At 41.7% G+C, this 12,903-nt stretch overlaps 1 long non-coding RNA gene across 1 annotated transcript; it reads left to right on the forward strand.

Moving 5' to 3' along the window:
* Nucleotides 1-1,688: 1,688 nt before the first annotated feature.
* On the forward strand, nt 1,689-12,903 carry LOC119508130. Its single transcript, XR_005211398.1, has 3 exons — nt 1,689-1,866; nt 9,868-10,112; nt 10,193-12,903. It is a non-coding gene; the product is annotated as an uncharacterized LOC119508130 (long non-coding RNA).

Here is a 12,903-nt window from a genome sequence, read left to right on the forward strand (position 1 = left end):
TTCTTAACTTTGTGTCTGTGTCTCATTCCTGCGCCGCCCTGTCAGCAACAAGTGGCGCCCAACGTGGGGCTCGAAGAACCGGACCTGGTTCCTGACAGAAGAATCGCTTGAACGACTGAGGTACAGCAGCGCTGGAACTCGGGTGGAGGTAAGAGCCGTCTTTTGTATGCATTCCTTGTAGAACGACCCTGAGCATTATAAGCAGGGTAATGGGTAATGTTGAAGGACACAATAAATATGTTTCCTGTATTTCCCTCTTACGGCAGCTGCTGCAGGCCAGCGGTGTCAAGGTGGGGGAGTCACAAATCTTAGAATTGCTGCAGGTTATTGAAAAATACTGCTCTTGGTTCCCTACCCTTGGCTCCCTTGAATTGCACGACTGGGAGCGGGTAGGTGAGGAATTGAAACAAAAACATATGCAAGGAGCTAATTTGCCTATTACTATTGGGTCTACATGGTCTTTAATTAAGTCTGTTCTTGAGCCTTTAAAAACTGATGATGACGAGGAAGAATATGAGTCTGATGACAGTACTGGTCCCAATCCTCTTTCTGATAATAAGGGTAAAAAAGATCCCGTAAAATCTCAAGTTTTTTATTCTTGTCAATGCCCCAAACTTCCTTCTGCGCCTTGCTGGGAGGAATGGCCCCCGCCTCCTCCGCCGCCTCTTCCTGCGCATAGCTGTACCCCGGTAGTTAAACCTGCCCGCCTCTCTGGCGTACAGCAGGGTCTGGCAGAAGCCAGGCGGCAAGGAGATTTAGAGGCCATATGTTGTCCTGTTGCCTTCCCTGTTACGGTTCGTGAGGAAGTGCCTCCTGGCCGAGACGCTAATTATCCTGATGGAGTTTATACTTACTTCCATGAGCATGTCCCATTTGCAGTTGTTAAAGAATTGAAAAAAGCTGTACAAACATATGGGGTTCATTCCCCTTTTTCAGTTGGCATATTGCAAAGTTTAGCTGAAGGTTCTCATCTAATTCCCATAGATTGGACCACATTAGCCTGTACAGTCCTTAGCCCAGGAGAATATCTACAATTTAGGACTTGGTGGACTGAGCATGCAGAACAACAGGCTGCACATAATCGGCAACAGAAAGTAAATATAAATCTAGATCAGTTACTGGGCCAAGGAGCTATTCCACTGTTGAAAATCAGTCTGTTTATAATGATCAGGCAATCGAGCAGATTCGCCATTGTTGTTTGCAAGCTTGGAACAAAATTGAAGCTAAGGGTAAAGCTGCACAATCCTTTCAAAAGGTTTTACAAGGGCTGAAAGAATCGTATCCAGATTTCATTGCCCGGCTCCAAGAGACAATACACCGGCAGATTACTAGTTCAGAGGCTGCCGATACTATTTTGCAGCTGCTTGCATATGAAAATGCTAATAAAGATTGTCAATGAGCCATTGCCCCATTTAAAGGTAAAGCTGATCTTACTGGCTGTATTCGTTTATGCCAGGATATTGGGACTGAAGTTTATAAAGCAGAAATGATGGCTCAAGCCATGGCTAATTTGAGAGTTGGCTTTCGTTTCCCAGGAAAATGCTTTTCCTGTGAAGTGGGTCATACCAGAAAAGAATGCGGTCACTTTAAAAATAAATCTCCACAAAAGCAGCCTGGTATGTGCCCAAAATGCCAAAAAGGTCGACACTGGGCTAACCAGTGCCGATCTGCTTTTCATAAGGACGGCAACTCCCTTTCTGGAAACAGCAATCGGGGCGGGCTCCCAGCCCCTCACAGAAAGGGAGCATTCCCAATCCAACATCAAAATCTGCAGGCTGTCCCTCCACCAACTCCAAGCCCTCCATCTTGGAGCTTTCCCCAGCTACAGCAGAGAGTGCAGCAGTAGACCTCGCTGCCAGTGCTGAGGTATGTCTTCTCCCCAATAATCCTGTTAAGGTCCCCACCGGCTATTATGGCCCCTTACCTAAAGGGACGGTGGGTCTTTTGCTTGGATGCAGTTCTCTCAATCTTAAGGATGTTCGTGTACACACTGGAGTCATTGACTCTAACTATACTGGGGAAATTCAGGTGGTCATGTCTTCTATTCCATGGACCGCCCATAAAGGTGAAAGAATTGCTCAACTCTTATTATTACCTTATGTACCTGTTGGTTCCTCCTCTAAAAATTGGGAAAATGGAAGTTTTTGTAGCACAGGAAAGGCAGGAATTTTTCTCACAGAGGCTCTGCAGGAGCCGCGCCCTATGTGTACTCTTACAATTCATGGGCATAGCTTTACTGGACTTATAGATACAGGCGCAGATGTCTCTATTATTAGTCAACAACATTGGCCCCAACATTGGCCTTTGCAAGAGGCATGAATTACTGTTGTGGGCCTAGGCTCCCCTCAGGGACTTATGCAAAGTGTTCATATTTTGCCTTGCCTTGGCCCTGAGGGACAGAAGGCCCCTTTACAACCTTATGTGGCTGCTCTGCCTCTTAATCTTTGGGGCAGAGACCTACTTGAACAATGGGGTGCTACTGTACATATCCCTCCTCCTACAGTATTCAAAGCCACAAAATGATGGCAAATATGGGGTATGCCCCTACTTGTGGGCTTGGCTTATGTTTGCAAGGTACCCCTTCACCCACACAAGTCTCACCAAAATGTGATCAATTTGGTTTAGGATATAAACCTTTTTAGTGGCGGCCACTGTTCATTCGCCTCCCCAACCTGTCCCATTAGTAGGGACTACAACAAAACCGGTATGGGTAGAGCAGTGGCCGCTTACAAAAGAAAAATTAGAGGGTTTACATGAATTGGTTCAAGAACAATTGTCCTTGCAGCATATCGAAGTCTTTTAGTCCTTGGAATTCTCCTGTGTTCCCAATAAAGAAAAAATCAGGAAAATGGAGAATGTTAACTGACCTAAGAGGTGTTAATGCTGTCATTCAGCCCATGGGACCTTTACAACCTGGGCTCCCCAATCCTAGCATGATTCCTGAAAACTGGGCTTTAGTGGTCATTGATATTAAAGACTGTTTCTTTTCCATCCCTTTAGCTGATCAAGATAAGGAAAAATTTGCTTTTACTATTTTGTCCCTTAACAATAAAACCCCTTCTAAACGATATCAGTGGAAGGTTTTACCACAAGGTATGCTAAATAGTCCTACAATATGTCAATATTATGTCAACCGTGCCTTACAGCCTGTCTATTTAAATTGTCCTAAAGCTTATATAATCCATTATATGGATGATATTTTGTGCTCTGCACCTCAGGAGACTGAAGTAGAAGCTTTGTTCTATGCTGTTCAAAAAGCTTTACAGGATGTAGGATTGCATATTGCTACTGACAAAGTGCAATGTATTTTGCCTGTACAGTATTTCAGAAGCTTCTCATTTTCACTCGCTTACTCATCTTAATGTGCAAGGACTCATGGCTCGATTTTCCCTTACTAGAACACAAGCTAAAGATATTGTTTCTTCTTGTCCTAATTTTCAACTCCTTACTGCTCCACCTTTGCAGGATCCTGGTGTTAACCCTTGTGGTCTAGCCCCCAATGATTTATGGCAAATGGATGTTACTCATATCCCTTCCTTTGGCTGCTTAGCCACTGTTCGTGTCAGCATTGACATGTACTCTGGCTTTCTTTGGGCCACAGCACAAACCGGTGAAACATTTCGACATATTTGTACTCACCTTTTTGCCTGTTTTGCCTCTATGGGCTTGCCCCATGCTTTAAAAACCGATAATGGTCCAGCCTGCAAAATTTGCTACTTTTACTACAACTTGGGGCATTCATCATACCACTGGTATTCCTTATAATCCCCAAGGACAAGCTATTGTTGAGCGTGCCCATCATACTTTAAAAACTATGTTAACAAAACAAAAAGGGGGAGATGATGGAACTCCCCATGAATGATTATCAAAAGATTTACTTTAAATTTTCTAAATTTTTATGAAAAACTGGGTGGCACTGCCGCAGAATGACATTTTCCAGTTGAAAAGACAACACTGAAACATTATTTCCATAAAGCACCTCCTATATGGTGGAAGGACATGCTAACTAATGAATGGACAATGGGTACTTCATTAACATGGGGAAGAAGTTATGCTTGTGCTTCCCCAGGTGATGGACAAGCACCACTTTGGATACCGGCCCAACGACTGAAGCTGTACCATGAACCCAGCAAAGAAAAGAAAATTCCTATGGGACGTCGAGCCACCAGTGATGCAGTTCCAGGGTCTGATGCTGAAGACAACAGTGATAGGGCCAACACCCTGAACTAGGGAAGCCCAACATCCAACTTGGGGTCAGATAAAGAAATTATGTCAGGATGCTGAAAAACAAGTCCAACGAGACAAGCTGTCTATGACAGGTTCTAACCTGACGGCAGCAATGTTGTCTCTTATTGCTATTGCTGTGAGTATATCTCCGGCATGTGCTCATTCTGGAAATTATACCTATTGGGCTTATATTCCTAACACCCCATTGCTGCAACAAGATATAAACATTGGCAATGCAAAAGAAAACAGTTCGTTCAGTTTTCCCTCCTTCTTATTTTGGCTGCCTGGGTCCAGACCATTATTGGGCATGGAGGCCACGGGGCATAGGCTGTCAAGGAGACAAAACTAACCCTCTTGGGGGGTGTTGCCCCTCCCTTACATCACCCTATATGGCCCCGGAGGATGGCTGGTTAGCCAGAGACGGGTAAGATTCCTCAGGGAAGGAACAACCTAAGACAGGCACAGTTGCAGAGGGGCCATCAGGAGAAAACTTGGGGGCCAACAGAGGTGGGGCACAGAACCTTACCCCCCCCCCCAGCTTTGCAAGGGTCTGAACCCTCACCCCTTTTAAGGGAGGTCTCCTGCCCCCGTGGCTACTTTGTTTCCCACACCTGGCTCAGATCAGAGCCCAAGTGGCAGACAGAGATCTGGCCAGCAACTAAAATAAAAAGGGGGACATGTGGGAAACTGAGTCTTCCATGTTGCCTGAGGCATATCTAAGGTGGTGGCTTAGAACGCTAAGCCTCAGGCCTGCATGGAACGCCATGCGGGCCCACCCTGTAAAGATATGTGTCTTGTGACTATGACAACAATGTTTACCATTGTCCTAAACCTAGATTGTTCCTTCTGATATGCAACATAAACATAGGTATCTGGTGGGCTCTCCCAAGCCTGAGGACATTTAGCATATACTCCCTGATCTTCTGAAATAAATAACTGGAGCAAAGGTGCATTATTGTTCACTTAGCATGAGATGCAGTGGGCCCCCTGCTCCCTTAATTATTAACTTTGTGTCTGTGTCCCATTCCTGCAGCCCTGTCAGCAACAAGATTCTATGTGAAAGCAGGGCCAAGGACTCTCCAAGCTCATTCAGGGATATAGGTAAACAGTTGTTTCCTTGTTGAAAGACCCATACCTGCCACTACAGGGCAGACAACACAGTTTCCCAGAATGGAGGTAGTCAGAGTGAAAGGCAATGTACAGAGGAAAGTGACTGGAAAGAAGCGTCAGTTCCCCTAACCATCACCTCTTGAGCTTTGTCAAGCGGCTAGAGAGGCAATCAGCCTGACTCACAGCAGGTGCTGCTGCTCCAGGCCAAGGAAGTTTGAGAAGTGAATCACTGCTGGGTCCCAAGGTTGCTGCTGGATGGCAAGCATTACAGGATGTATATGTCCAAGGACTGGCAGGCTTTTCTCTTGGTTCCTTAGAGTTTAGCCTCAGCCTCAAATATCACTCATGTTCTCATTGCTGAGACTGCTGGGAACTGACAAAAAAAGGGAGGGGGGGGATCAAGGGCTAGACTAAAAGATACCCCTACAGCCCCAGATAGAAGAGCTGGCTCAACTTTCAGGACACCCAATTGCTCAAGAAGGGGAAACTAAGATTTTCCTGAGTAGGGTCCAAGCACTTCTCCAAGCATAGCCTGTTTCAGCAACTACTGCACCAACCATGCTTTGGGAAGAAAGGCCAAGGAAAAAGGTTCTGGTTAACCCTAAAACAAGTCCACTTCACTCCCCAGCCTCCCAGAGAACCCCAAGTAAGAAGAAGGGCAACCAATGAAGTGTGGGCTGAAAGTATTACCTCATCATTGTGAGTCCCTATTGGCTGAAATTACTCCAGGGAAGGCTTGCACACCCTTAAATTAACCCTTGACAGGCACATAGACTCCTTTGCAGAAGCAAAGGACCAGCAGATGCCAGCCACGTGCCTTCCCAGCTGACAAGTGTTCTGGATGCCATCAGCCGTTTTTCAGTAAAGGTATCATCTTGATGATGCCTTAGACTAAACACTTTTAGGGCCTTAGAACTGTAAACTTGTAACCTAATACATCCTCTTTATAAAAGCCAATCCATTTCTGGTATTTTGCATAATGGCAACATTAGCAAATCCGAACACTCTCCAACACTTGTAATTTCCTGATTGTTTACTAGCAGCCATTCTAATTGGTATGAGATAATATCTCGTTGTGGTTTTGATTTGCATTTCTCTAATAGTTAGTGAAGCTGGGCATCTTTTCATGTGCTTTTTAGCCATTTGTATTTCCTCTTTTGAGAAATGTCTAGTCATATCTTTTGCCCATTTTATAATTGGGTTGTCTTTTTATTGTTGAGTTGTAGGATTTCTTTGTATATTCTGAATATCAAACCCTTATCAGATATCTGGTTACCAAATATTTTCTCCCATTGAAATATTTTCACCCTTTTGACAAAGTCCTTTGAAGCACAGAACTGTTCAATCTTGAGGAGGTCCAACTTGTCTGTTTTTTCTTTCATTGCTTGTGCTTTGGGAGTAAGGTATAAGAAGCTACCTCCTATCACTAGGTCTTGAAGATGTTTCCCTATATTTTCTTCTAGGAGTGTTATGTGACTGGCTCCTATATTTAGGTTTTTGATACACTTTGAGTTAATTTTTGTATAGCGTGTGAGGTAGAGGCCCTCTTTCATTCCTTTGGATATAGGTATTCAGTTCTCCCAAAACCATTTATTGAAGAGATTTTTCTATCCCAGTTTAGTGGATTTGGGCACCTTGTCAAAAATCAATTGACCATAGATCTGAGGGTCTATTTCTGAACTTTCAGTTCAATTCCATTGATCAATATGTCTATCTTTGTGCCAGTATCAAGCTGTTTTGACCACTGTGCCTTAAAATAAGCTTTAAAGTCCGGAAGTGTGAGTCCTCCTACTTCATTCTTCTTTTCAAGATGTTTTTGGCTATTCGAGGCCCCTTTCCCTTCCAAATAAATTGAATAACTAGCTTTTCCAATTCTGCAAGGTAGTTTTTGGAATTTTTGTTGGTATTGTATTGAATCTGTAGATCAATTTGTGTAGAATTGACATCTTAATGACATTTAGCCTAACTATTCATGAACACACAATGTGTTTACACTTATTTAGGCCTTCTTTGATTTCTTTTAGCAATGTTTTGTAGTTTTCTATGTGCAGGTCCTTTACATACTTGATACTTGATTCTTATTGTTGCTATTGAAAAAATGATTTTTAATGATTGATTTTATGTTCAGCTTATTAACCTCTCTCATTTATTATTATAGTTTTTGTATAGATTCTTTTAGGTTTAGATTTACCTAATTTCATCATCTACAAATAAAAAGAATTTTGTTCCTTTCCAATCAATGTACATGTTTTATTCTTCTTCTATTGTAGCTGTTAGACTACCTGAACAATGCTGAATAGCAATGTTGAGAGGGGACCTCCTTATTTTCTATTTCAAAGTGAACATATAACAAGTTTCACCATTAAATATGATGTTTGCAGTTTTCTTGACAATCCTATCAAATTAAAAAAATTCCCTTATAATCCTAGTTTTCAAATAATTTTTACTGTAAATTAATGTTGAATTTTATTTTTTTTCTGCATCTGTTGAAATGACCATATAGTTTTCCTCCATATGAAATATGCAGAAAAATATCTGTTAACATGGTAAATTAAGTACCAGTAGATTGACTTCCAAATATTAAAATCAATCTAGCATTCCCAGGATAATGCAATTTGGTTATATCGTATATTCTCTTTATCACTAGTTCGGTTTGCTAGTATTTTATTTAGGATTTTTGCATCTGTGTTCATCAATAAGACTAGCCTGTAATTTTTCTTTCTTGTATGGTCCTTGTCAGGTTTTGATATCAAGGTTATGCTAGCCTCAAAAATGAGTTAGGGAGTGTTCTAGTTTGCTAATGCTGCCAGAGCGCAAAACATCAGAAATGGATTGGCTTTTATAAAAGGGGGTTTATTTGGTTACACAGTTACAGTCTTAAGGCCATAAAGTGTCCAGGGTAACACATCAACAATTGGGTACCTTCACTGGAGGATGGCCAATGGCATCCAGAAAACCTCTGTTAGCTGGGAAGGCACGTGGCCAGCGTCTGCTCCAAGTTCTGGTTTCAAAATGGCTTTCTCCCAGGATGTTCCTTTCTAGGCTTCAGCTCCTCAAAAATGTCACTCTTAGTTGCTCTTGGGGTGTTTGTCCTCTCAGCTTCTCCAGAGCAAAAGTCTGCTTTCAAAGGCTATCTCCAAAATATTTCTGTAAGCTGAAGCTCCTCTCTCAGTTCCTATGCATTCTTCCAAGCGTCCCTTTTGGCTGTAGCTCCTCTTCAAAAGGTCACTTTCAGTTGCTCTTCAAAATGTCACTCAAAGCTGTACTGAGTTCCTTCTGTTTGTCAGCTCATTTATGTGGCTCCAGTGATTTAATTTAGACCCACCCTGAATGGGTGGGGTAACACCTCCATGGAAGTAGTCATCACCCACGGTTGGGTGGGGCGCATCTCCATGGAAAGACTCAAAGAATTACAATATAATCAATGCTGATATGTCTGCCCACCCAAGATTACATCAAAGATAATGGCGTTTTGGGGGACATAATACATTCAAACCAGCACAGGGAGTGTTCCTCATATTTACTTTCTAAAAGTAATAGTTACACAATTTAAAGAATCAAACTGTACTCTTAAGAGTTATAAAGAAAAATAGCAAGCTTTTGTCTTATCCCTTCCTACTCTCTCACCCCAACCCCATACTCCAGAATTAATACTTTCAGCTTTCTTTGGTCCTTTACCTACAAATTTCTAAATAATGTGCCTTATATTATCTGATTCTTCAATCCCAGGCCTTTTTTTTTTTAACTTTTTACTTTAAAAGTAGAATCTCTTACCTCAATCTACACATATCTTCTCCAACTCCCCTCACTCCAGTCTCCCTATATACTTATATCATAATTTTTAGCTAAATCTGTACTGAGTTTTTACATTTCCTTTCTTTTATAACTTGTTATTTATCCAAGAAATAATAATAGCCTTGTTTTATCATCTGCCTTATTGTCTATGCACCTAGCACTAATTCTTCCTTCAAATTCCTCCAACAGAACTATGAAACACTTCTCAATACAGCCAAACACATGGGAAATATATTAGATCTAGTTTTTTTTCCTGCAGCTTCACCCCAGGGCCCTCCAGCCTCCAGTTCCAGGCTTCCCTGGTTGCTCTCTAGGCCACTGCTGAGATGCTGTCCTCAGACTTCCCTTCCCAGTCTTCCCAGCAGGTCCCCTACTTCCTGAATCCTGAATCCCTCATCTTCCCATTTCTAAGTTTACTCCTTTCTCATTTGCTTTTTGAGAAACAGTATATGGAAGTAAAAAAAAAAAAAAAAAAAAAAAAAAAAAAGTCAAACCTTCATATCTGAAATGCCTTTATTGTATCCTCACATTTGATTGATTGGTTGGCTCAGGATAGAATTCTAGGCTAGAAATCACCTCCCGTACGAATTCGGAAAGCATTTCTCCATTGCCTTTTAGCTTCTAGTAGCACTTTTGAGAATTCTGATGCCATTCTGATTCCTGTTTCTTTGTGCCTGGTCTGTTTTGTTTTGTTTTTCTTTCTGGAAGCTCTTAGTATCTTTCCTTTATGCCTAGTGTACTGGAGTTTTAATGTCAATTGTGATGGACATAGTGGTGCACTACTGCGATCCTTCTTCAGGAATGCAGGACTTACTCCCCCAGCTTCTGGGATTGCTGCCATGGCAGTCAGCTGTCAGCTCACTTTGGGGAATGCCTGGCTGAAGAAAGCTTCTGGGGCAAGCCTGTGTCCAATAACTGACAACAGGGATTATTAGGGCCCAGGCCCCTCACCTCAACTGACACCCAGCTCCATACCTCAGGTAAGCTGAAGTCTTCATTGAGCATCACAGCTCAACTTCTTCCTCTGCCCAATCCTGTTTTCTTTCTCTTTCTTCTGCAGGTTTATCCCAAGTGCATGCTCTAACAACTAATGTTCTGCATGCTAATCTCCATCTCAGAGTCTGCTCCCCAGAGAACCCAACCTGCAACTACAATATGCCTTGTATGGGACTTATTTGCATTCATCATGTTGGACAATCATTGGGCACCATATTATTCATTGCTAATGTTTACTGCCATAAGTATGATGGTATTATTGCCATTTTAGAGATGCAGAAACTCAAGCTATGGAAGCTAAATAATATGCATTACAAGATCACACAAGTAGTAAGTAGCTGAAATAGGATTTGAAATTGGGTCCATCTGACTGCTAAACCAGTGCAGTGTTGGTTTCTGAAGCAACTGGGGGGTATTTGGGGCTATATACACAGTCCTGGGCCTCTGAGTAAAGAAAGAAGAGCAGGAGGACATCAGCGCGTGTAGAAACACAGGAGCTGAGGAGACAGCATGAACCCAGTTACCCACATTCTCTCAGTGCAAGCCATTTTGTTTCTGGCAGGAATAAACTTATTCTCCTTGTCACAATGGACTTTGTGTATTCAGATACCATGGCATCCACTCAAAAGAAAGCTGGGCTTTTCTACATGAAAGGTTCTGATAAATATTAGAACAAGAACAACAGGGAAAAAATAAAAGTAAAATAAAATGGGGAAACAAAGATTCTTTCTAAAAGTGCTTTTCTCTTCAGTCAAAAATTTGCTATTTAACTTTATCGCCAGTCAAACTCATGTGACATTGGGAAAGTTCCTTCTTCTCTCTGGGCCTCAGTTTGTCCTTTGTAAAATGAAAGGGTTAAATTAGATGAGTCCCGTGAGCTCTTAAAACTTCACGAGTAACACACATTGCACAAAATCCCTATTCCAAGACATAGCTCTTCATTCAACAAATATTTAATACCTGCTATCAGCAAGGCAGTTCTAGGTGCTGGGGGTGTAGCAGTGAGCAAAAACAGACCAAAATCCTTGTGCTGAAGAACTTGATATTGCAATAGAATACTTACATAGTGCTTATCTTTGCCAAGCAGCATTTTAAGCACTTTAAACTTATAAACTTGTTCAATCCTCATGATAGTCCTATGAGGTAGGTACTATTATCAATATCCTTATTTTACAGTTGAAAATACAGAAGCACAGAATATAAAGTCACGTTAATGAGTGACAGAACTGAGATGTGAACCCAGGCAGGCTGGCTCCAGGGTCTAAACTCGTATGATATACTACTCTTCACTCTGGAAAAGTCCAGTGGAACTACTGTCAAAATTTATTGGTTTTGAAATTCTTGCCAAAAGATAATGACCTTGTAAAGCTGACATAAAAGGCCACTTTTGGAACAGTATGTACTTAGAAGATTTACAACAGAGAGAAATATTTTCTATTTGATGTTAATAGAAATTTAGAGATAGAAATTCTTCTAGTAGTCAAGTAAAATTCTAAATAGAAATGATATCCACATATCGTTCCCATTTGATTGTATAGCCTATAATTAAAACAAATATAGTGCCAGCTGGGAGCTTTGAGAAATTTGTTAATATTCTTAAGCTTCTTATTTTTGGTTTATATAGTCCTTGAAACAATCTGAAGACTAGGAATATCCATCTTCTCCTTATTTTATAGAAGACAACTAATAATTACAATATACCATTTGCTGATAATACCTAGTCACTCACAGAAGAGGGATCAGTAAGAAAGGAGGAATGTTCGGGTCCCTGAACCTTCCAGTACATCCTCTGGTGGTGATACTGGTTCTGCCCAGCACATTTGGATGTCAGGGCAGCCTGGGCAAATCTCCAGATTATTCCCAGTGGGAGTTGGAAAGGCTGGAAGGGCTCTTAGATATCATCTTGTCCAGATACCCTATTCTACAATTGAGGAGGAAACTGAGACTCAGAGAGGAAGGAAATTAATGGCATATGCAGAGCTATAGCCCAGGCTTCCTGATAAAATGACCAACCATCCCAGCTTTCCCAGGACTGAGGGGTTTCCCAGAATGTGGGACTTGCAGTGTTAAAATCAGTAAAAGCCAGTTTGAATTGATCAATCTACATCTTGGTTTTGGCTGTCCAGTCTCTTTTAAGTATCTACAGGGGTCCCAAGCTCAGGAAGAGCCGCCTTCTTTCTGTTGATGGGTCCCTTTCGAGTTTTACGCAGAACCAAACATTTCTGTGAAACTCCGCTGCCATCCCCTTTCTCACCAAATGGGGTCCTGACTTCCCAAACAATACCATCACCTTTCTCCCCATTCACGAAGGCTAGAAAATGCTGAGATTGGGGGTGGGGATGGGGGACAATGAGAGAGAAAAGTAGATTAAGTACTGAGACATAGTAGTCTTGAAACAGATAGTCTTGAGAGAGATCTCTCATTCTTTCTTGCCTCTGAATTCATTGTACACACACCAGTAAGAATAATCTTTTAAAAATGTAAGTCAGCTAACCACCACTCCACACCTACATTAAAAACCCTGCAATGAAAAAAAAATTAATTTTTAAAAACCCTGCAATGACTTTCCATTGCACTTAGACTAGGGCCCCATGCCTTCCTCAGTTTCTTTCTCCTGGACTCTCTCCTGAACTTGTCAAAGTTCTCTGAGCATTTGCCCTTGGGGTTCCTCTGCCTAGGACCCTTCTCCCCCTCTCTTTGCATGGTTTACTTCTTGTCCTTCAGGTCTTTAGGATGGGTTGTATAGTGTGTGGATAAAACTGTTAAAAAAATAAA

Source organism: Choloepus didactylus, chromosome 13 (genome assembly GCF_015220235.1).
Source record: "Choloepus didactylus isolate mChoDid1 chromosome 13, mChoDid1.pri, whole genome shotgun sequence".
NCBI lineage: Eukaryota > Metazoa > Chordata > Mammalia > Pilosa > Megalonychidae > Choloepus > Choloepus didactylus.